Source organism: Talpa occidentalis, unplaced genomic scaffold (assembly GCF_014898055.3).
Source record: "Talpa occidentalis isolate TD23 unplaced genomic scaffold, MPIMG_talOcc4v2.1 talOcc4.3, whole genome shotgun sequence".
Taxonomy (NCBI): Eukaryota; Metazoa; Chordata; class Mammalia; order Eulipotyphla; family Talpidae; genus Talpa; species Talpa occidentalis.
In genome coordinates, this window is record NW_023603184.1 from 120,013,635 (window position 1) to 120,036,273 (window position 22,639).

The following is a 22,639-nucleotide window of genomic DNA, read 5'->3' on the forward strand; positions in this document are numbered from 1 at the left end:
CATGTTGTCTTCCTTCAGAACCACACTACCAACATTTTGTATAGCATGCCCAATTTATTGTAAAATTACATTATACGTGTCTCATATTTTGTTATATTTTGATCTCATATTCATATAAGATCAATGTTTTAGGTGATAATCAGCTTTAGTAACAGACAATGGAACCACTTATTGGCTGTGGCTGGCTAGCCATGTTATATAGGTTTTTGTACAACAAGCAGTTAAGTTCTGGGGAAACATTTCTGTTTGAACCCATATAACAAATAGTTTTCTTACAATTGGAGTGGCTGTAGCAATTTGTGGTATCCCGTATTGAATAAACTTGATTTTTTTAATCATTTTTTTAATCTTTTTTTTTTAATCAAAAACACAACCAACTCACTGGTCTGACTTATGATTTGTGACCATGAATCTTGCATGGGATTCAATACCGCCAGTCAACCTTGCCACATACCTCTAATACATGTACACACACTACCATAAGTAACTATTCAGACCATGGTCCTGAAATTGGAGACTGGGAATGAGTCCCCCATTCTGTGAACATTAATAGTTAAAATGCACAAAATCCTGCTTACTTTCCCAGAACATTAGTCATGCTCTTCATGTCATGCCTACTAGGATTATTTAGGAATAAAGAGATTCTTTAAAGTATCTTCCTAGAATTTTCAGTAGAAGAAAACGAATTTCTCATTTCCCATCACCCAAAAAACTGTCCTGACCAGCCAGGAAGGTTCCAAGGTTCTTCTGCCTCACCTAGTCAAAAGGTTATAGCTTAAGAATGTGATGCCACTGGGTTTTGTCGTTGTTGTTGTTGTTTCATGGTGGAGAAACCCTTAAACATTCATATTAAACTCCAAAGGGATTTTTCACTCCCAAGATTTTCATCATTTTGGATATCGGTTCCTGTGTTTTGGCATTCTTCTGTATTCAAACACCTCCCAATCTTCTAGCTTACAAACTCCAGGGAGGTAATTCCAGAAATCCTTCCATCTCAAGTTCTCCAATTCATTGTTTCTATCAATCACCTCCAAGTCATCAATATCCTTCTTTCTTATCTTGCTAGATTTCTTGACCCATCCTTATAATCACTCTCTAACTCTATCTTCCTTCTCCTCTTTTTACTTCCATGGCAAAGCTCAACAGTATTTAAATCTAGCCTCCTCATTAGAATACATCTGAAGTCCACTGGTGGAAAAACACAACCAACCAAATAGAAGGATGCTCACTGGTCTAACTTATGATTTGTGACCATGAATCTTGCATGGGATTCAATACCACCAGTCAACCTTGCCACACAGCTCTAATACATGTACACACACTGCCCTAGGTAACTATTCACATATTTACCTCTCCCCTCCACCTTCCTACTGCCTTCAAATGCATCAAAAAATTAGAGGCAAAAACATTTGTCTTTTCGTTATCAGATCTACCACTCACTTACCTCTAGAAACACCTTCTCTACATTCCCTTTTACTCTTCTAGAGGAGGTGCCTCTCTGCTCCTGTTGAAGTCCAAGCCCCTCTCTTGTGCTCTCCCATCTGCTCCCATCATCCAAAGACTTATCATCTGAACTATCCCTCTCCTACATAATAATTATCATTTGGACAATAGGTACTGGGTCAAATCCATTAATACAAACATAAAAATACCGTTGCTTTATTCCTAAATGCCCCTCTAGGCACCATGCCATTGCTTTATTCCCCTTCACAGCAAACTTCTTGAAGGAATAATCTGTAGCCAAAATAGCCACTTTCTTCATACTTTCCCCCAACTCACCTAATTCCAACTTCTCTCTCCACCAGTATTGTCAAGACACCAATGACCTCTCTTACCATGCTGCCAAACCTAGTAGTAAGTTCTCCACTTTTATATTACTTGACCTCTCATCTGGCCTGAGCACTGCTGATCACTCTCTCCTACTTGATTACTCTCTTACTTTCCTACTTGATTGTACCCTACTTTCTTCTCATAGCTTCTAGGATAATTCATTCTCATTGCTTTCTTTCCTGAACACATTTTCTCAGCTGTGTGTCACTACTCCTCACCTCTCAGCCTCTGTCCTAGACCCCATTCTCTTCTCTATGTACACACTTTCTCAAAGTAACATTCTCCAGCCCCACCTTTTTGTCATTGATTCGTAGACTCCAGACATAGGGACTAAACTCCCTTCTTAACATTTCTACCCGGATGTCTTATAGGTATATCAAATTTGACATGGCCAAATAATTCTTGATTGCCCCCTCGCTTAATCCCCACCCCTTCCCCTCCTCTCAGTAAATTGAACTGTCTGGTCAAATATTAAGCAATCATCACAAATTCTGCTTCTGCCAACAGCACTCAATATCTGGGCATGATGAGATTCTGTGGATACCATTTTCAATATAACCATATATATATTATATATATATATAATATACTTCTATTAACCTCTTGCTCAAGTCCCATACAAGCAACACTCTCACCTTCACTGCCAAAAAACTTCAACCTTCAAGCAGCCAAACTGATCTTTAAAAAATTGAGCCTGTTACCCAGCTGTTTAAAAACTTCACTTGTCTCTCTTGCACTTGGAATAAAACCCAACCTCCTTAAGCAGCTTTACAAAGGTCTCTGTGACCTAAACTATCTATTTCTTTAACATGCAAGCATATTCTATTTCCCCTTTATCCGCTATTCTTTAATCATTCTGCTTCTATTTCGGAAAGCTGCCAAGCTCCTTCCTTTCTAGAACTTATACTGGAACTGTTCCCTTTGCTTAGAAAATTCCTATCATTGATAATGCTTTGTCTTGTTCCTTGTCACTAAAGCTCTTTCCTGATAGCCAATATAGTCTACCCAATCATTCCTATGAGATTATCCTGTTTTTATTATCTGCATTATACTTACTTAAGTACTGATATTTTTGTTTGCTTGTTTTCTATCTTCCCCCTCCAGAATATAACTCCACAAGTAGGGACCTATTCTATTTTGTATCTCAGGACACAGAAAAATATCTAACACCAAGCAGGTGCTCAATAAATATTTGCTAATGATAGCATTAATGGAAATTTTAGCCAGAGTATGATCTTTCTGTTACAAAACAAAAGTTACATGATTCCAAAAATTAATATACTTGCATTTATGTGATAGATAGTACTTTCAAAACACCTTCTGAGGTATTTGTTTAATCCTCTCAGGAGTTGCTTGAACTTCTCAGGAGTTCACCATAATTCTTCTTTTCCCCAACACAGAATGAAAGGTGCTAAATGATTTATATTAGGTCAGGCAGTGGCAGTGCTGGGACTAATACCTAAATTGCTGGACTCCTTGATCTATACTCTTCCTACTAAGTACAAACTTACACATGAAAACAATCTATTGAACTGACCCTTCTGCCTCAAGTGCCCTGTGCATGTGCTGCACCTAGAAGATTCTACTGCAGTTTTTGTTCACAAGTCTCTTTTCCCAGAGCCTTTATGTTCCTATAAAACAAAGTTGATATTTTATTCATCTATGTATTCCAAGTGCATAACACACTGCCTGGCAAGTTTTAGGTGTTTAAATGCTTCTGAATTTAACTGAATACCCATATTAGATCCAAGTTCTCCTCTCAACGTAAAACAGATGGGTTATTTTCTATCTCAACACTGAAGATTTCACTCTGAATATGTAAAAGCCATTTAATTATTCTTTGAAAAGTCTTAAATTTCACATTATCCAGCACCTTCTTATGTACAACAATTTATGTACAACAACTTGCAAGAGGTTGAAAGAGTCCCCCAAATCAGTACTATGAATCACTTTCCATTTCTTGATATGAATAAAAAACGCATGGAGAAAAACAAAGATTTATTCAATCTGAAGTGAGGGTCTTGTAACATATTCTATATTTTTTCATGACTATTGGAGGTGGGATAAAAGCAAATGGTCACAATGGGGTAATGGAAAGAGCATTGAATGGTGAATTAGGTGTCACGGGCAATGATTCAACGGTGACAATCAATAGCTGAGTGAGAGCCAATAGCTGTGTGGTTATGTGCACGTTCCCATCAGTTTCTGAGTTTCCTCATTTATAGTATAGGAGTGATGATGATCTTTAGGGTCCTTCCAAATCTATACTCTGTTATTCTGTAAGCATTCCTAGTTTGGTGATATTGTTGCCAGTATCTTTCCCCTGCAGGCTTTAAAATCAAAATAGCTAGAGGAAGGAGTACCTTAATTAGGTTTTTGAACACTGATAATCATCACAAATACAAACATAAATAAAAGAGTTGGATGGGAAATATTTTGCAACCCTCTACTGGACTTTCTCTCACAATTCAGAAAAGAAGTAGAACTTGTATCAACAGCAAATTCTAAGTCCCATAGTATGACAGTTTCAAAATTCTTTTGAACCAAAGGGAACATTCCCCTTAAGCATCCAGTATTTATTATCTAACGTTAACCTAAGAATACAAAAGAGTCTTAGGAGAGATTAGAATTCAGAGAATGCTGGACTCATTTTAACAGAACTGATCAATGAAATTGGCCTTTCTCTTAGTCACAATATCTTTTCTCTCAGTACCACAAAGGACCTACCTACCTCACAAGACACTGGTCCCTAACAGGCTACCAACAATGCCAAAAAGAACAGGCAGGAGAATACAATCAGTGGTGTGCTGGAACTGATTGGTTACAGTTTCTAGAATTTTGATGGCTGTTAGAATTTTGATGGCTGTTAGACTGGTGGTAGCTTGAAGCTGGCCATGGCAGAAGTGTTCACCTCATGGGAATCTACAAACACTCCAAATCAGAGAGGATTTTTTTGGTTTTGGTTTTGGTTTTGGTTTTGGTTTTATAAAGAGAGTGACACTTTATCAATACACTACTGAAAACAGTACTTGGTTAGAATGAATATGACAAGCAGATAATGCAAGATCTGAATTCTAGCTCTGATACGCCCACTAATAAGCCATAAAAACTGAAGCAAGTCTATGAACTTATTTTGTTGACTAAAATGTAAGAGAAATTAACCACGTGGACTCCAAGAAACATTTAGTATCTAAAACTTAGAATTTTATGGGTGGCTGTCTGAGTCATGCCTACTCTGATTCTTGTGGTCTTACAGGAAATTCTCCACAAAACAAAAATTGGGCAGCACCAAGACATTGATCTATCCTTTTCTCCATTTGTAAGAGCACAGCCCAGTGCTACTTCAGTCTCCTGCACTTGTCCACCAACCATGCTCAACCCTGGTCAGAGTTCTAAAGTTCCCAGGATCTCCTGATCATTGAGTTACATCAGAGAACATTTCAGTAAGTATTGTGCCGATCCAAGGGCTTCCTTCAGACTTAGGCACACACAGACCTTTCCTGGCCAATTTGTTAAGCTTGTGCTACTTCTATATACTGTTGCAATGGTAAGATTCAATAAGAAATCCCTCTAGGTCTGAGGACAGGAATGAAAAGTGCCAACACACCCAAAAAAAAAAAAAAAAAAAACCCAGAAACAAAACAAAACAAAAATAGGCCCATTTAGAAGAACTACATGCCCTAATGCCAGAGCTCTAATCTTGAACCCACTCACAGCCCATTATTCAGTAAATCCCATCAAGGTGGAAACTGAGCATTGCCCACAAACCAGGCACAAGAACCATGAAAGATTTGCTTAAATCAATTCCCTGGTTAGGTATCGTTTGGGGTTTATCAAGCTGAAGTGGGTATACAGGCAACAAATCACATTGAGCTAAATATTTCTCCCAGAGCAGCAAAGGCCTCATCCTCAAAATAGCTGCTGACAACCAGCACAGATTTTTCCTACAACAGAAGATGGCAGTGTCGCTGTGTAACGTTTGATCATGAAAAGATGTAAACACTGCTGTTGCTCTTCTAAGTGCCCTCATTTTGGGACAGATTTGTAAACATTATTATAATTCCATTGTTTTGCTCTTCCAAATGAAAAATACAGGTAACATATTTAAGGGGAAGTACTTCATTAGCAAATGGTAACAGAACATTTGAACATAATCCTAAAAGTGATGAGGATCCTCATTCTGGAGGACCAATTTGTCACTGTATATAGTCAGTCACGAGTTTTACAAGTTTGGTCACAGAGAGAAAACTTAAAAACAGACTTGTTTAAATTTAGAATGAGTTCTCAAAACAATCATATATATCCAATCTAACTTACAGAAATAGATCTTTAGGAGATTATGGGGGGAAAAGGAGGTATTTATTGAGTCACTTCTGCTGTATCTAACCAGGTTGATACCTAAGTCACTGAAAACAATTCCAAAAAGCTCCTAGGAGTATAGGATGCACAAAATCTTGGGGATCTCATGCAGGATTAAAAGCATTCTCCAAATGAACAATATTCTGAATCTAAAGACTAGAAGAATATTTTAGGTTCACCCAATACTTTTAAAATGCTCATTGATTCAATGAATTGTTATTGAATTTGAATTGGGTTCTAGGCACAGGAGATTCCAACACGATTAAGACATGATCAGCCTGCAAACTCAGCATACAGTGGAAAGCACACACCCACAAATGGTAAGGATACAGTTGCTGAGAACTCTGATAACAACAACCCACCCAGATAAATATAGATGCTGAGCTTCAAATGTCATGCAAGGCAACAGCCCAGTGGGAGGCAGCAGCATCTTCTAATTAAGGGCCAGGCTCCGTGGTGAATTCAAACAGAGCTCTTTCTAAAAAAAAATTTTTTTTGGGACCCTCGCCGGTGGCTGGGGAATGAACTGGCGCTGCAGAGGCTGTGGGCAGCCTCGCAGCCCAGCACTCAACCGCTGTGCCACCAGGGGGGCCCTCTTTCTGAAATTTTAGTGGGTGCTACCACTTCTAAAGGTAACCTTTTTTTTTTCTGGTCAGAAGAAGTCACAAAACCACAAAGGAGTGGAAGTTTGAAAAAAGCAATCCAATTGTGGGTTCAGATCCCTTCTGGGGTTCCAGAAAGTTAAGAAATCCAGTAATCCAGGCTCAAAGGAGAGGATTTGCAGAAAGGCAGACTCCGGGTGGCAAAGTCCATACATCTAGGGCACTGTATGTAAAAGGGGACACACCAGAGGGTGTCCAAGCATAGGAGATGGTGGTACTGGGTGGTCCTAGGGCTGCACTGGGGTACAAAAGGGGAGCACTATCGAGGTACAGCAAGAGGCAGCCTGGCAAGGCCTTAAAGCTCCTAAGGAGGCATTTTTAATTTAAAACTCCTTATGAGTTACACAGGAAGAATAATGCTGAAAGAATATTGTTATTCAGTTTAGTATTTAGTTTTTAGTATTTAGAATCCATATTTAGTTATGTTCCCAATACTTAAGTACATACCTGTTGAGTTCATTTCTAGGACTGTCATGACAAAGGACCATAATCTGAGTGGTTTAAACAGGGCCTTGCTCCTTAACTTACAGGTGCCCATCTTCATGTTCACTTGTCCTTGTCCCTGGATGTATGTCTTTCTCCACACTTCCCGTTTTCCCAAGGACAGTATCACATGGACTCAAGGCCACCTTAACGAGCTCATTTGAACTTGCTTGTGTGACCCTATCTCCAAATAAGATCACATTCTGAAGTACAGGGGATTAGACCCTTTATGTTTGAGTTTATGGGGATTCAATTCAACCCATAACATAACAACTGTACTATAAGACACAGTTCCTGTCCACAGGTAGTTTATAATCTAGCATGAAAGGTCAGGACTTGCACATGTAGCAATTTAAGCACGACATTCAGAGGACATACTGCATTGTGGCCCATTAGTCTATTTAGACTCGTTAGTCTATTTAGACTCGTTAGTCTATTAGACTCATGGTTCCTACATGCACATGCACACAGGTGCCTCACGATCACTGCCATATCCCAGTTGTACTGTTTATTTGGGGATTTTTCATTTCTATGTTTTTATTTAAACAAGTATATCTTAGTCCATAATGGAAAACCAGTATCTTGCCCCAAACAGAAGACAAACTTAAACACATCACTATTAAATTTGAAAATACTGGCTGTGAATCATCTGAAATCCTCTTGCCCCATGTTAACACAGCACTGAAGGCTGGTAAACTGGAAAGAGCATCCAAATTAGGAAATTACAAACCAACTCTGATCAAATTCTGTTATTATCTATCCAATCTCAGGGAAACAACTTAACCTGGCTAGCTTCCTCATCTGGTTTCTACCGTCAAGTTGCACAGTTCATCAGGTAGGCAGTTGTTATAAGAATTATATGAAATATTCCTGAAAGAACTATTTAAATATAAAGCACTGTAAACATATTGCCATGGATAAATTGGAGGGGAGACCAAAATCTTAAAAGCTTACTTCTGTCTACTTTTTACTCTCTATTTGGAGCTTTCCCTCTATTCTTTGAGGCTAACCACCACTACCCAGACCACCCGCACTGTCCCTCACTTCTCTTTGCCTGTCAGTGAGTTCTGGTCTCCACAAAACACCAAGGCCATTCTATGGACAGGTCGCCTGATTTCAATCACCCTGAGCTTCTGACAGCGGTTGGTTGCTTATTGTGGGCAATGACCACACCTCTGCAATTCACCTCCACGCCCAGCTGGATCCTACCAGTGTCATCAAAAGCACTGAAAACACAAGTCCCCTGGTTTGCTCTTTGCCATTTGAATGAAATGCTTCACTTTTCTACAAATAGTTCAGAGTCTGAAGCCACATGGCTATTCTTTCAAAAGTGGTTCTCTTCAGGGGACTTAAGCACAACTGTCAGTCAGCTTGACTTAGGAGCAGCAGACCAGAGAAAGGCAACATTTCCCCCAACAATACCATTTTCTTCCCACTTTGCTCAGTGACACCTCAGGATCTAAGACTAAAACCATACTTAGCCTCCAGTCTTCTAGCATCTCCATTTGCAAATCGAATAAAAAAATCTCAACACACCTTTTCCAAATCAAACTCCAAAGACAATATCTAACCTCATCTTTTCTAATATAAATTTTACAACTGGGTAGCTAATGATTATATTGAATGAGCAGGACTCCTTGGCACAACTCAAACCAATGCTTTTCCTTTACCCTGTAGCTTCTTCCAGTCTGCTCTGTGGGTTTAGTTCTTTGCTCACCATTGGGTGAAATGTGAACAGTGCTGGCCTCCCTGGTGGCGCAAGGGGTTAAACACCACACTGTGAAGCAATCTGCAGCCTCTGCAGCACAAGTTCTATCCCCGGCCAGCCAGAGAGAAACCCACATGGTGCAGCAGACCTCTCCTGTCTTGCCCACTGCTCCCCTTAGCAGTGTATTTCAGTCAGTCTGCCTGTTCTGTTCCCCACTCTGTCTCTGGTGAATTTTCTCACCCCCCTGCATCTCTGGCCTGCGCCCCAGCTCTTGTATGCATAAATAAATAAATCTTTAAAGAAAGAAAAGAAAGAAATATGAGCAGAGCTTTTGACTTTTCTGGATATTCTGACATAATGAAAGTCTTCTGATGATATCAAGTCACAAACATCCTCATTTTTGTTTAAAAATAAAATGTCCAATCCTGGTCATAGTCAAAAGCTCTAAATCCTCAGTTAAAATGAGATCCTCTCTGTCTTAGGTCAGGCTGCTTGGGGCAGAAAGTCTTCTGAGAACAGAAGGTGTGACTGGATTCTCTATTCCCACAAGTTTCTGACTCTTGGAAGATAGCAGTGGGGGAAGGAAGGAAGGACGGGGGGCAGAGAGGACTGACTGAGCTGGCATTGCCACAATCTGGGGCCAACAATCTGGGAGCTTGGACATTCTCTCACAAGGGGATACTTCCTGGGTTCTGGAGAGATATCCCATTTTGAGGATTTCTCAATTTCCTTGATGCTCTCACTTAACAGCTCTCTGCCCCCCAGACATGGAGCCTCCAGGAGCACTCAGCCTCTTTCTGCCAAGGTCTTCTGTCCTATTCCTCTGAATGATCACTGGATAACATCAGCTCTTCTAGGTCATCCTGTGGCACAGGCAAGACAATGACCCTATACCAGCTTTGTTGTGGGCCGACCTCACCCTTGTCTACTAGAAACATCATTCTTGTCCCAACAACTCAAGCACTGCAAGCCATTGTTAGCAAACCCTTCATTCTGAATTCCAACCACAGCTTCTTTCCTAGCTCAAACCAGTCTACTGTGTCCTTCACACTGTGGAGGGCACTAGGAAGCTCATAGTTCTCCTGACATCTGCTCGCTTGACTTGCAGTAGAGAAAGCACCCTGCTTCTCTCCATCATGAAGGAAAAAATGTGCTCCCCAGCATACTGACAATGCCCCTCAAAGAAATCCTTCATGAAATCAGCAACTCCTCACTCACCTGGGTGGCTAGGTAAGGGTCATGAGAGTGAATCTGGACCACCCCTTTCCCAAGTCCCACTTGGTCAAGCATCTCACGTTAGCAACACGATCAAGATGCTAACAGCTGCCTAAATTAGACATTTGAGGCACTACACAGCTTCATTTCTCTTTCATTCTTAGCAGTATAGTTTGCACAAACTAATCCCACCCCTTCAGTTGAACTGTTGTTGGTTTAGAAAATAATATGCCATTCTCCTGGCCAGCGCTAGTGGTCCTGGGAAGGGCTAGATTTGGCTTTTTTTGTCAAGTCAGTGACATTTCTTAATTGATACACTGCTTCATACAGAGTTTTTAAGGATTAAGTGAGATAAGACATGCAAAGCATTTAGCTTAATGACCAGCAAAAAAAAAAAAAACTTTCATAAATGTTTGGCAATAATTGAACTAGAGTAGGTTAAATTGAGGAAATTACTTAGGAAGTTGACAATAAAAACCAGAATGAAAAAAAGTGACAGTGCCAGAAAATACTGCTAACTTAAAATTTACATTCCTTAGTAATTGATAAGATGTGCAGGTTGACAGTGGGGTGGGAGTCAAAATCTTGGAAAATGTTATCAAACTTGAGAGGCCAAAAAGTAGTGTTACCAGGAACAAAAACTGGGAAATCAAGCAGAACTGGTTTGACATGTCAGCCAATTTGTTCTGAACAAGTTGACTTCAAAACCAGAGGAAGAGACAGAATATTCAGAATAATCTCAGGAGCTTTAGTTAGTAGATGGGGCCATGTACAGGTAAACTGACACTGGATGAGTGCTGTGGTATAAATGGTGTCATCACTGCTGACTTCATAAACAAACCTTTCTGTTTAGACTGGTTAAAGACTGGATGTTAATGAAATTATTTGGCATTAAAAAGGAAGACAAGTCAGAGTGAAGTCTAAAGAATATTTGGAGGATAAGGAGAAAAAGGAGTTTCAGTAAAGAGGAAAAGAATGGCCAGAAAAATGGGGGAGCCAGGATAGTGCTGCATCCAATTGTTGGGGGGAAAGGGTGTCCTGCACAAACTCTCAATAAGTTTTATGGACCCCACCACCACCCCAGACCAAAGAGATCCAAGACACCAAGGACTACAAATCCCATAATGTCATCACCACCGAAGGGAGGATTGCTGGGAACTAAGGGTGGGGTTAAGCAGCCAAGTTTAGTATATAACCAGACATGTGGGCCTTGGAGGGCCTTGGTTTTTTGCAGCATGCTAATTGGGGTCCCAGCTTAGCGGAACTGATAGGATGCATTCACCAATTTATTTCTCTCTCTTTTTCTCTCCTCCATGAGATATTCCTTTCTTTATTCCCCCTACTTTTGAAAATAAACCCTTTTGTGTGTGCCTGCAGTTGAGTTACATAAGTCCCATTTAAGCACATGGGTGAGGAGCCACAGTCAGGCCAACCCATTTCACATTGGGGTTGCCCTGTAATACAACGAAGAAATAGCCTCAAAAAAGGGAGGATAGAATGCAGTAGATAGCATCAAAGACTAGAACAGTGAAGAATGACAAAAAGTCTGGTGTCTGACTTAAGAGTTCTAGTTGACCTGCATATGTGTTTTGGTAAACACTAGGAGTTCTAGCTAAGACTTCTTATAACAATTCTCCATAAATATGACATTTATTTCTCTATAGTCTCTTCAAAAGAGATCTTAAAGAAATTTTGTTGAAATATTTCAGCTCATGGACACTTTGGAAGATTGGTTACATCTGTCTTTAGGAAACAATAAATTGTACCAGTTATAGTTTAGAGAAAGATGAGTAAGTTCAAAATTTTATAGCAAAGGAATTTTGTACTCTGTGCGATCATATTAGAACAGCTCTGTCTTTCCTTTGCCCAGAATTTGTATAATCACTCAGTTCTGTGGTTTAAAAATCCCAATAAGTGGGGTGATGCCAGACAAACTGACATAAATATTAGGAGGACATTTTAGACTGTGCTATAAAAACTCATAAAAACAATTTATTAAAAAAAAATCTCCATAAACCCCCATTAAAGGAACTGACTTGTCAAACTTTATTAAATCTTCAGAGATGTAATGGTCAGCGAGGCACAACAAATGCCCATTTGACATATTCTGGTGCAATCACACAAGCTCACTGAGAAAGAAAATAATTTAAACAGTGTGGGAACCATTCCAGACACTGAGTGTGTGCCCTGCCCTTACAGGCAGCATGAAATACATAGTTCTCCTAAATACCCCACCAGGCCAAGTGGAATTTTAGTTTTAAATGATAGGGGATCTTTGTCTAAAAACAGTCCCTAAACACAAGCCAACTTCTTCTCTGGCACTCACCCTAAGTCAGCAGTGTGTCCTGATACTGGAAGAAAATCTGGCTGTGTCAAAATCACTGTCATGTCATATTGCCTGTCACAGAGTTTTTCAAGGGTAATTTTAACCATACTCAAAAAATCACCTGTAGGAATCGACTTTAGTGCTTAATTCCCTTTAAAAAAGAACTGTACTGTGGAAGAAATTCCTACTAGACACTGCATTTTTTCCCTACTATTTTGCTGAGCAACCATGGCCCTATTTTTTAATCCATCTGTGCCTTCTGTTTCTCATTTGTAAAATGAGGCCAGTGGAGTAAATTATCAATAATTTCCTCTCTGAATCTAAAGTCTAAGACTCTAAGTTTTAAAATAAACCCCAACAAACAATCAATATATTTCAAAGATTCCAAATGACCAAAAAGATATATTTCACTACAAGCATTCAGTTTCCTCAAACAAGTGATAGTTTCTTCACATTTGAATGAAATGTATATAAAATGAGGAATTCTGGAGGTTTCGTTAACAGCATCACATATGGCAAAGATAATAACATAGCTGTTTATTTTAGCAGTGTTGCGACAGTTAGAAAGACTTTTACAAGTAGTAATAAAAAATTTTAAGGCATTTTATTAGTTTCATAGCATTCTGTTTAGGTAAATGAATCACAAGATGGACCTGAATATTCTGTTACCTGACATATGCTGACCTGTAACCTTGTTCAAATCAGCAGTTACATTAGGTCATGTGCATAGAACAGTTCACCTTGTTTATCTCCTTGAATTAGCTCAGAAACGACAGATTTTGGCAGTTAAAGTGAACAGAGAAAAAAAAATGGCTGTCACACAGTCCAAAGCTAAGAATTTAACTTCCTCCAGATGTTCAATGAATTCTGGAGGCTTTCCTTTTCATGTGGAATATTTTCTCATATCAAAAATATGTCCTTGACTTACACTTTTTAAAAAATATATTTGAATATTTTTAAAAGATATCTAGTATTTAGAATCTTATTAGTTGTGAATAATAATAAATTCACTGAAAAACAGTGAATATTCAGTTGGAAATTTCAAGGTCATTTTTTAAACTTAGTGTTCATTAACATATTTGCTTCCATATTATAACTCAGTGCTAAAATTCAAAAAAAGTATTTTTTGTAGACAGCAACTCCAGTTGTATGCTGTGTGTTTTATAACAAATCAAATCCTGTCTACTCTAGTGCTGCTCATTCAGATACACCTTTTTTAAATCCCTACATTGTTTACTCATTCAATAAACCGCTGTCTTAAGCCACTTGAGTTTGTGGTGGTTTGTTATACAGAATATCTAACTAGAACAACCATTGTGAAAAAAAACCACAGCAATGACTAATATGGACTTGTTCAAAACAGGATGGAATTAAATGTTGTGAACTATAAAAGAAGTTTGGGAAGGGAAGCAATTGCAGTGAATATGTCATAAGAGTCTTACATAGTTTGAGAGCCATTTAAAGACAATGATGTATTATAGCCTTTGTTAACTCAATTATATATGACAAAATTTAAGGATAACCACTAACAGACTAGAACTACAATGTTTAACTTCCAGGCAAATTAACTGAGGAAAAATATGGGCAGTAGGGAGTAAAGAAACTCATCACTTAAATGAAGGCATGAAAGCAAGAAAAAATAACTAAGAAATACCATGAAATATAGAAAACAAGATAAGATATGGAAATGAATCCAAATAAATTTTTAAAACCTTATGCCAATGCTATCTTAACTCTATCACAAAGTATTTACAATTGTTTAAAATTTTCTAGTTTTAGTACCTAAATATTCTTTCTTCAAGGAAAAGTGGCACAAATCATCATGTGGGTAAAACCCTGCATTAACATGTATCAATAACTAGATAGAAAATAAAAGCTATTAACTGCTGTTGGGCACCCATAATGTCAGGTAATGTCCTTGGTATCTATCTGTTCTCCTAAATACCTTGCAAAGCTTATCCCAAAGTGCAGTGACTTTGCATTCATTGCCTTAAACTTGGAAGAGACCAGAAGATTAGATATGTCTACTGTGGCAAAGACAATGACTGCCAGCTAAATAGTAAGGACTTAACCCCATTTCGATTCACCTTGCAGCTAGACAGAATCAGAGGACCAAAGTTGAATGATGGACTCTGAACAAAAGGAGGCATATCACCAAAGCATTTAAGAGATGATGTAAGACCTCTCTTCCCTTGACACCTGCCCAAGAAGGTCATGTGTACCAGATGGTGTAATGACAAAATGGTTGAGTCTTTATTAATCTAGTATGACAAAAATCAAGAGTAGTGAGTCTATGTCCCTAAATAACAGTACAACACCCCAGCCAAGTATTGTAGAACACAAAAAATCAGCAATAAATCATCTTTTGTTTGCTAAGTAAACCCACCGAGGATTCAGCATAATCTGACCAATCCTTATAAAAAACTAGATAACAAAAAATAATTTAGAGTTAAATTGTTCCAAACAAATAATTGTATGTCCAAAGCTCTTATTTTCTAAAAGCATTTTTAAAAATTTAAAGGAAGAGAGCTCTAAGACAACTTTTTTCTTTGGCAGAAATAATGTAAAAATACCAAAAGTGCTTAAGAATGCACAAGCATAACTCTATTTGGAAACTACTCTAGAAATGAAATACTTAATACATAAATGCTTTGTTCCATTTAATTTCAGAACAAACTAATATTTTGTCATTACCTTTGGAAGAATGTTGAGAACCTAGGTAATACCCAAAATATTTTTTAGCTAGCATTAGCATTCATATTTTAAGTGGTTTATAGCATTTATAGCAAAGTTCTGTTTCAAAGAAGTGGATTTTGGTTTCTGTAAGCAGAAGCAGTACAGGATGTTATTTTAATAGGTACTGCAGCTTCAGACTACCAGGTACTTTATTTTATTATCGTTAATAGTAAGCAAAATAATAATGGTGTACAATCAGCAGGGCCTTACAATGAGGCTGGGAAGCTTGCTAAGAGCTTTGTATACATTATCTCACCTAAGTCTCAATATTGATGCTTCTATTGGTTCCTTTTTTTCTAAAAACAGATGAAGAAACTATAGTTTAAAAAGATTAAATAATTTGCCCAAGTTAACTCAAGTAAATTAATGGATTTGAATTTACTAGTCTGACTGTAGAGACTTTGTTCTTAACTGATATTTCCAGAATTCTGTGTGTTGCATGTGATGATCGTGGGTGGTTTATACACAAAACTTAATTTCTTACACAAATTAATGCATGTTGGAGCGAAATATAATTAACATCGCAACCCTTTCCCAGACATTACTACTTAGAACAAGGTCAAGATCATACCAGTTTGATTTGTTTTAATCAGATGGTTTAAACAAAAATAGTACAGGTAATAATTCAAACTGCAAAAAAATCAAGAAAATAGTGAGCACACAACTAAAGTTTGAAAAACATGTGATATACTGTTCAATGCAAAGAATTAAAAAAAAATGAAGAACAAAACATAGAACTCAAGCTCCAGCCTTGGTTCTACCCCAACAAGCTCTCTGCATCTTAAAATATCAGCTTAAACTTTGGGTTCTTTGAGTCTAAAATACATGATCCGAAAGTTTCGGCTTGCTACTATGAACTTAGCTCTACTAACCAAATATGAAAGAAATATGAAAAATGATGTAATACACAAGTCATTTTATTTTTAAAGATAAGCGGTAAAAGTTGTTCTGTACATAAAGATAGGGCCTCCCCGGTGGTGCAGCGGTTGAGTGCTAGGTTGCGAAGCTGCCCATGGCCTCTGCAGTGCCATTTCGATCCCCGGCTGCTCCCCGGCCACTGGAGGAGGGTCCCACATGGTGCACAGACCTCTCCTGCCGCCCACTGCTCCCCTCAGCAGTGTACTTCGGTCCTTCTGCCTTTTCTGCTCCCTGCTCTTACTCTGGTGAATTCTCTCACCTTCCCGTGCTTTTGACTGTACCCAGTGATTGAATAAATAAATAAATAAATAAATAAATAAATAAATCTTTTTAAAAAAAGATAAACACTCATCTTTTTGAAGATACAATCAGGACATGGACAATGGGAGGTAAACTCAAAGGGTGGTCCAAACAAATGCTGGTAAATGACTTATTACTTGGTCAAGACAAAATAAGCTTGAGCCAGAATATGAAATATCTACATCAATAAGTCCACTATTAAGTTTAGATAAATGTTTTCAATAGCAAGATTTTCTCAGCAAAGGAAGCAGTGCATTGATTTACATTCTGGAAAAAGTTTCTAATCTAGACAAAGATGACATCTTGGTGTTTTGCACAGCTCAATTTAACATCTAAATTTTCATAATGTGCATTTCCCTAGTTTCATTAGATAACTAAAATTGCCAAGGAATGAGAAAAGGCAATTTTAGCCTCTTGAAGTTTTTCTTTTGGACAGAAAAAAAAGCAAAAGAGACTGAAGTTTCCAGGAAATTAGATAGTAAGTGTGAAACAGTGAGTTTTTAAAGGTTTTTGTTTGATTTGTCATGCAAAGCTGTTTGGTTGGGTATTCCACATGTTTTAGCACAAGACCAGCATTTGGCTCTTTTTTAGTGCACTTAGGAAAAGGTAAGGAGCATTAATGTAAAATTTGTGAGGGGTCACTTTTAACTTTGGATACCAACAATAAATTATAACCCTGATAACTTCTGAAAAGCACTACAAGGCATTTGTTGTGATTCGGAGATGCAGGGTTATAACATACATTGTGAAAATCTCTGAAATTCTCGGCACACATATGACACTTAGTGAAGGGAGAAAATGTAACTAGTATCTGTTTTGAAAATGATATATACACCTGAAGTATAAAGAAACTTTTTCTTTTTATTCCCAATAGGACCTATCTACTGCCTATTTTTCTGCTCCAGGAGGTTATATTTTCCCTCCAGACTAACAGTCCTGGAAAGTCATCTGGAGCAGGTTATACAGTGAAAAACATTATTAACAATTAGCCAAACAAAAACAAAACCCATACTTCTAGAGGAAGAAAATATAAGCCAAGAGAAACAATCAAAATATAGAGTGTGCCAATAAGCCATACCTCACTAGCCCAATGTTCCAGCTAAATCTTTCCCCTTTGGGACTTATTTCTATAGAGACCATCTCTCTTTTCCACAAATAAAACTAGACGTTGCTAGGAAACAGTCCAGCTTCTCAGGACACAACTGAAGGGGAGTGGCTGCTTCCTACCAAGAGGTATAGAAACCTGAAGCTATTCCCGAAGCATGTGCTATTGTTATGAAATCTGGTTTCTCAATGCTTCTATTTCTCAGAGCTTGAGAATTTATTATGCATAGGCATAACAACCTGAAGTGTATGACACCTTGGAACAAAAATTCTTTTCTCCATGCTAGCTTGTATTTCCTCTTTTCTTTCAGCTCTCCAAACATATCATCTCACCTATCTTCACATAATAGCGCCCAATTAACCTGTTTCACAAATGTCGAAGTTATTGATTGCTTATTTGAAAAATTCTTCCCATCACATCACTGGACCCATCACACTTCTGAAAATGTCCACTTGGGTTTGTAATAACTATTTTCCATTTTTTTACATATATAAACTTTTGGTATTTCTTAAAAAAAAAAATAGTGGTTTTTACCTATATGAAAGCAGTCCCAAACACTCTCCCTGAATTAGTAATTACTAAAGTAGCTCACTCACTCTTCCTTTTGTTTTCCCTCTTTCAAAAGCTGTTGATGTCCTGCCTTCCCTTTCTCTTCTTCATAACCACCCCCGAGGCTCATTTAGGAGTAACTGCTGATATAAGAAATCCACATGGAGGATGACTTAAACAAAGAGGTCAAGACTTTTTTTTTTACATATAGCAAAGTCTTTTGATCTTTTGCTCTGTCATCCTTAGTTTTTAAATATTCTTGATTGACCTCTTATGGTTGCTACATGGATACAACTCAAGATATCACAACCTTACAACCAGTCCCCCAAGTGCAAGAGAAGTTTAAAAGATGTCCTTCATGAGGCTCTGACTTTTCATTGACAAAGGAAGCTCCACTAAAGTCTTCCCTTCTAATCTCACTGGCTAGAACTGGGTCTCATGTCTACCCTTAGATTACATACTAGTTGAATGACATAAAGGTTTAGATTTCTCCTGAGTCTGGGAGTGCTTATCCACTCTGAGCCCAGAAGAATGGAGACAAAAAAGGGCTGTCAGTTAAAGACCTCAGTATTGTCACCCATTCATCGCCAAATAGGATAGTAAAGTCTCCACAGAGTCTACCATCAATCCAGAGGTCAGAAGAATGCATCCTCGCCTAGGATAGAAATGGCTAACTCTGCTTAAAGCCAGGCCTCTGCTTACCAATCTTGAAGTCCCAGACAAACCAAACTTCCTTTTAAACTCAGATGCCGAACTGAAACTATAGTAATCAGCCACATGTAATGTCCTAGATGCTGGTACTTGTATCTTTTTTTAATAGTTTTAAAGATTTACTTAGTTATGCATACAAGAACTGAGGTATAGGCCAGAGGTGTGGGGGGTGAGAGGAGTCACCAGAGACAGAGTGAGGAACTTAACAGGCAAACTGGGTGAAACACATTGTTGAGGGGAGTTGAGGGCAAGACAGAAGAGGTCTGCTGTGCCATGTGGGTAGCTCCCTGCTGGCCAGAGATGGATATCATGCTGCAGTGGCTGCAGATAGCTTCATAGTGCTGTGCCTAACCCCTTGCGCCACCAGGAAGGCCCTCTTCTATCTTTCAAAGCCATTCATTGTGGGAGGTCTACTGAAACCAACAGCATGCTTGAGAATACACAGTCCCTCATTCTTCCTATGTAGTATCTTAGTTTGTAAATGCTAGTCTCTTTGCTTGTTCTAACCTCTTGAGAGGACAAAAGGTACCAGCTCCTCAGTATTCTTCCTTGATAAGGACCTAAACCTATCAGAAAACACACTACAAAGAACTGACAAACACATGGGACCCAAACAATCAGCTTTATTCACAATTCTCCAGAAATGACTATAAGGGAAAATGAAGTGGAACTTCTTACTGCCTATCCTAAATCAAAAGCATGAAGAAACTTTGGCTTCAGATCCTATTGCAGTAATTAGCTCTACACTATCTTCCTAATGTAAACAACTATAAAAGTGGGAGGCAGTACTTATCAGACATTGTACAATAGGTGGTATAAAATTAAAATCCCAGAGAGAAGAGAAATTTATAAGGTGACTCTATGACCACACTGATCTCAGTCAGGGGACAATTTCCTGAGCGCAACACGGGGAGCTAGAGAGAGTCCATGGCACTCACGATGAGCTGAGGAGGAAGAGATAAGAATTTGGGTCAACTGAAGTAGCTAGACATTCCAGGCAGGGCACTGGAAAGTAAAGAGTTATAGAGGGTTGAAAACAAAATTTCAAATGGGAAACCCCCAAAACATCTGGCTAATGTCGAGCTGCATAGGCTGAGCAAGACTACCAAGGCTTTCCAGAAAGCAGTTGCTACAGAACTGACAGTGCAACAGAGCTCCTAGAAGCCATGTTAGAGAATGCAGCATTCATACTCCAGTCAAAGAGACCTGATTAACATTCCGGGCATCCAACTAAGACATCGCAGTACTTAGAAGTAAGTACAAAGTCTACAGGAAGGCCTACCTGTGACCTACTTCAACAAAGACCAAACCAAGCCCTCAAAGTTCCCTGGGGAGATCATGGTTGGGAGCTAAATCCCATCAAGTTAGAAGTCTGGGTAACCACATCGGGCTTTCCATGCATCCATGTTAATAAAGGGTAAATTCATGGCTAGCAATTTCAAGGAAATAAATCTGCCTAACTAGAATTAAAAATAGCATTAAAATAAAAAATTATTCCACAAAACTCAGCATTTCCATAACATAGAATTTGCAACATCCAGTGTAAAATCAAAAGCTGCTCCATGTATAAAAAAACAAACAAATATGAAAAGGCAGCCCATGGTTAGGAGGAAAGCAGGCAATAAAAACTGGCCCTTAGATGACAGAGATGGTGAATTTACTAGGCAAAGAATTTAATGCAGTTTTATTCAATTCAAAGAATTGAATAAATATATGGTTTGAATGAATTAATATACAGAGGGCCACATAAGAAAAATAAAAATTATAAAAAGAAATGCAAATTAACTATAAGGAAAAACTTTAAAAGTGTGTTGAATGGGACAAATGACAGAGGAAGATAAAAGAACAAAAGAACTTGTTCTTTTGCTTACACAAAAAGTAAGCAAAAAGCATGAAATATGAGTATCAAAGACATTGAAAAAATTAAACTTAGGACCTTGAAGAACAACAGGAACTGTGTAAGGTATGTGCAGTTGGATTCTCAAAAAAAGAAAAAAAAGAAAAAAAAAGAAAATAGATAAAAAAATATTTGGACAAATAATGGCCAAAATTTCAACTTTCATGAAAAAACAATTATTCATGAAGACTAATTTCAGTCAGTATTAAAAAAAAAAAGAAAGAAAGAAAATCATACATGGTACATCACAGACAAGCTACTAAAAACCAAGATAAAGAGAAAATGTTGAAAGTGCCCAAGGTAAATAAAAGATACATTTCATACCAGGCAGCAAACATCCAATAATGGTGAGAAACCTACAGAAACATCTTGAAATAAACTGAAGAAAAGTTAGTACTTTTCAAGAGATGTATTTCCTAATTCTACTTTCCTAATATATTCTTCAGTTAATTCCAGATTTAGTATTCTGACCTATACTTCTTTCTCTAGAAAGTAAAATTTAACATCACCAAGATTTTGTGGCTTTGAGCACTTGGAAATAAGATTTGGATTCCTTAGTTTCTTCCTGATTAAATTTAAACAGGGAGAAACAACAGGTGGGGCAAGGAAACACAAGGGGGTGTAGGGGAAAATATGAAGTAATAGGAGTCATTGTTTTAAGTGATTATAGCTTCTTACAAAGTTAGTCACACACAAAAGAACTCATCCTACATGAGAAAGTAAACTGATTCTCTCCCAAAGAAATACCATATAAAAAGCATTTAAGAAAACAAAATCTGCCACATGTAGTCTTATGTGAAATCTCAACAATCTAAAATGAGAAAGCAGGAAAAAATACTAGAAGGGTGAAAAAAGCTGAGTGAACCCCAAAAGGGTGAAATTACCACAAACTGAAAGAGTTACTTGTAACACCACATGAAAACTGGAACATCTTTTATGGAAATAATGAACATCAGAAATGTAAATGTAATTTTAAATCATATATCTTCCTCACTTTGAATATATATTTAAATACATCTGAGGAAAATGTTCAACTCTGAAGACATTTTCCCTTTTTTGTTTTCATTGGAGGAAAAAAAGAAGAAAAAGCAAAATTTCAGATAAGATGTTACTTTGCCTCAAACCAGGATTCTTCAACAGCGGCTATGTTCACACTTGGGCCCAGATAATTCTTTGTGAGGGGCGGGGGTTGGGGGGGGTGGTAAAGGGATTGTCCTGTGTATTATAGGATGTTAGCAGCATCTCTTGTTTCCCAAACCTGCCTCCCAAATATGCCAACCAAAAATGTCTTCAGATATTGTAAAATGTCCTGTAGGGGGAAAAAAAAAAAATCACCGCTCATTGAAAAGCAATACTATGAACAGAAAGATCTTTTTTCCCTCCCTAATTTCTTTCTTTTTTTTAAGGAAAAAAAAAAGGATTCTGGTATTGTCTCCAGCTGAAAGCTACACTGTCTTTACAATAAAATACATGTGTTAAATTTTGAAAGAAATTCCCTTCATTACATGAAAAAGTTCCACTTTTGGGAATGTTTGATTTAATTAAGATTTTCTTTATGGCTGGTTGACAGATTTTGATTATTGCTTTCAAATAAAGTAGATTTTATATTTTCCTACATGTGATATTCATCACCTATGAGTAACAAATACAGAATAACTAAATAGAGTTGGGGCACTTACATTAATAATAATAGTAATTTTTCTAAGTCATTTGTTAGGAGAATATAATACTCTATATTCATCTAATTGATCTAACATCAGGGAATTCTGAACTAAAGAGATACCTTTAGTTCATAGCTTACATTGTAAGCTATTTTAATGAAATTCAACATTTAGAAAAC

At 37.7% G+C, this 22,639-nt stretch overlaps 1 protein-coding gene across 3 annotated transcripts in view; it reads right to left on the reverse strand.

The window, feature by feature from the left end:
- The window catches only part of HECW2 (HECT, C2 and WW domain containing E3 ubiquitin protein ligase 2), a 355,083-nt gene that overhangs the window by 190,589 nt on the left and 141,855 nt on the right, over positions 1 to 22,639 (reverse strand). The gene's annotated exons all lie outside the window — the stretch shown is intronic.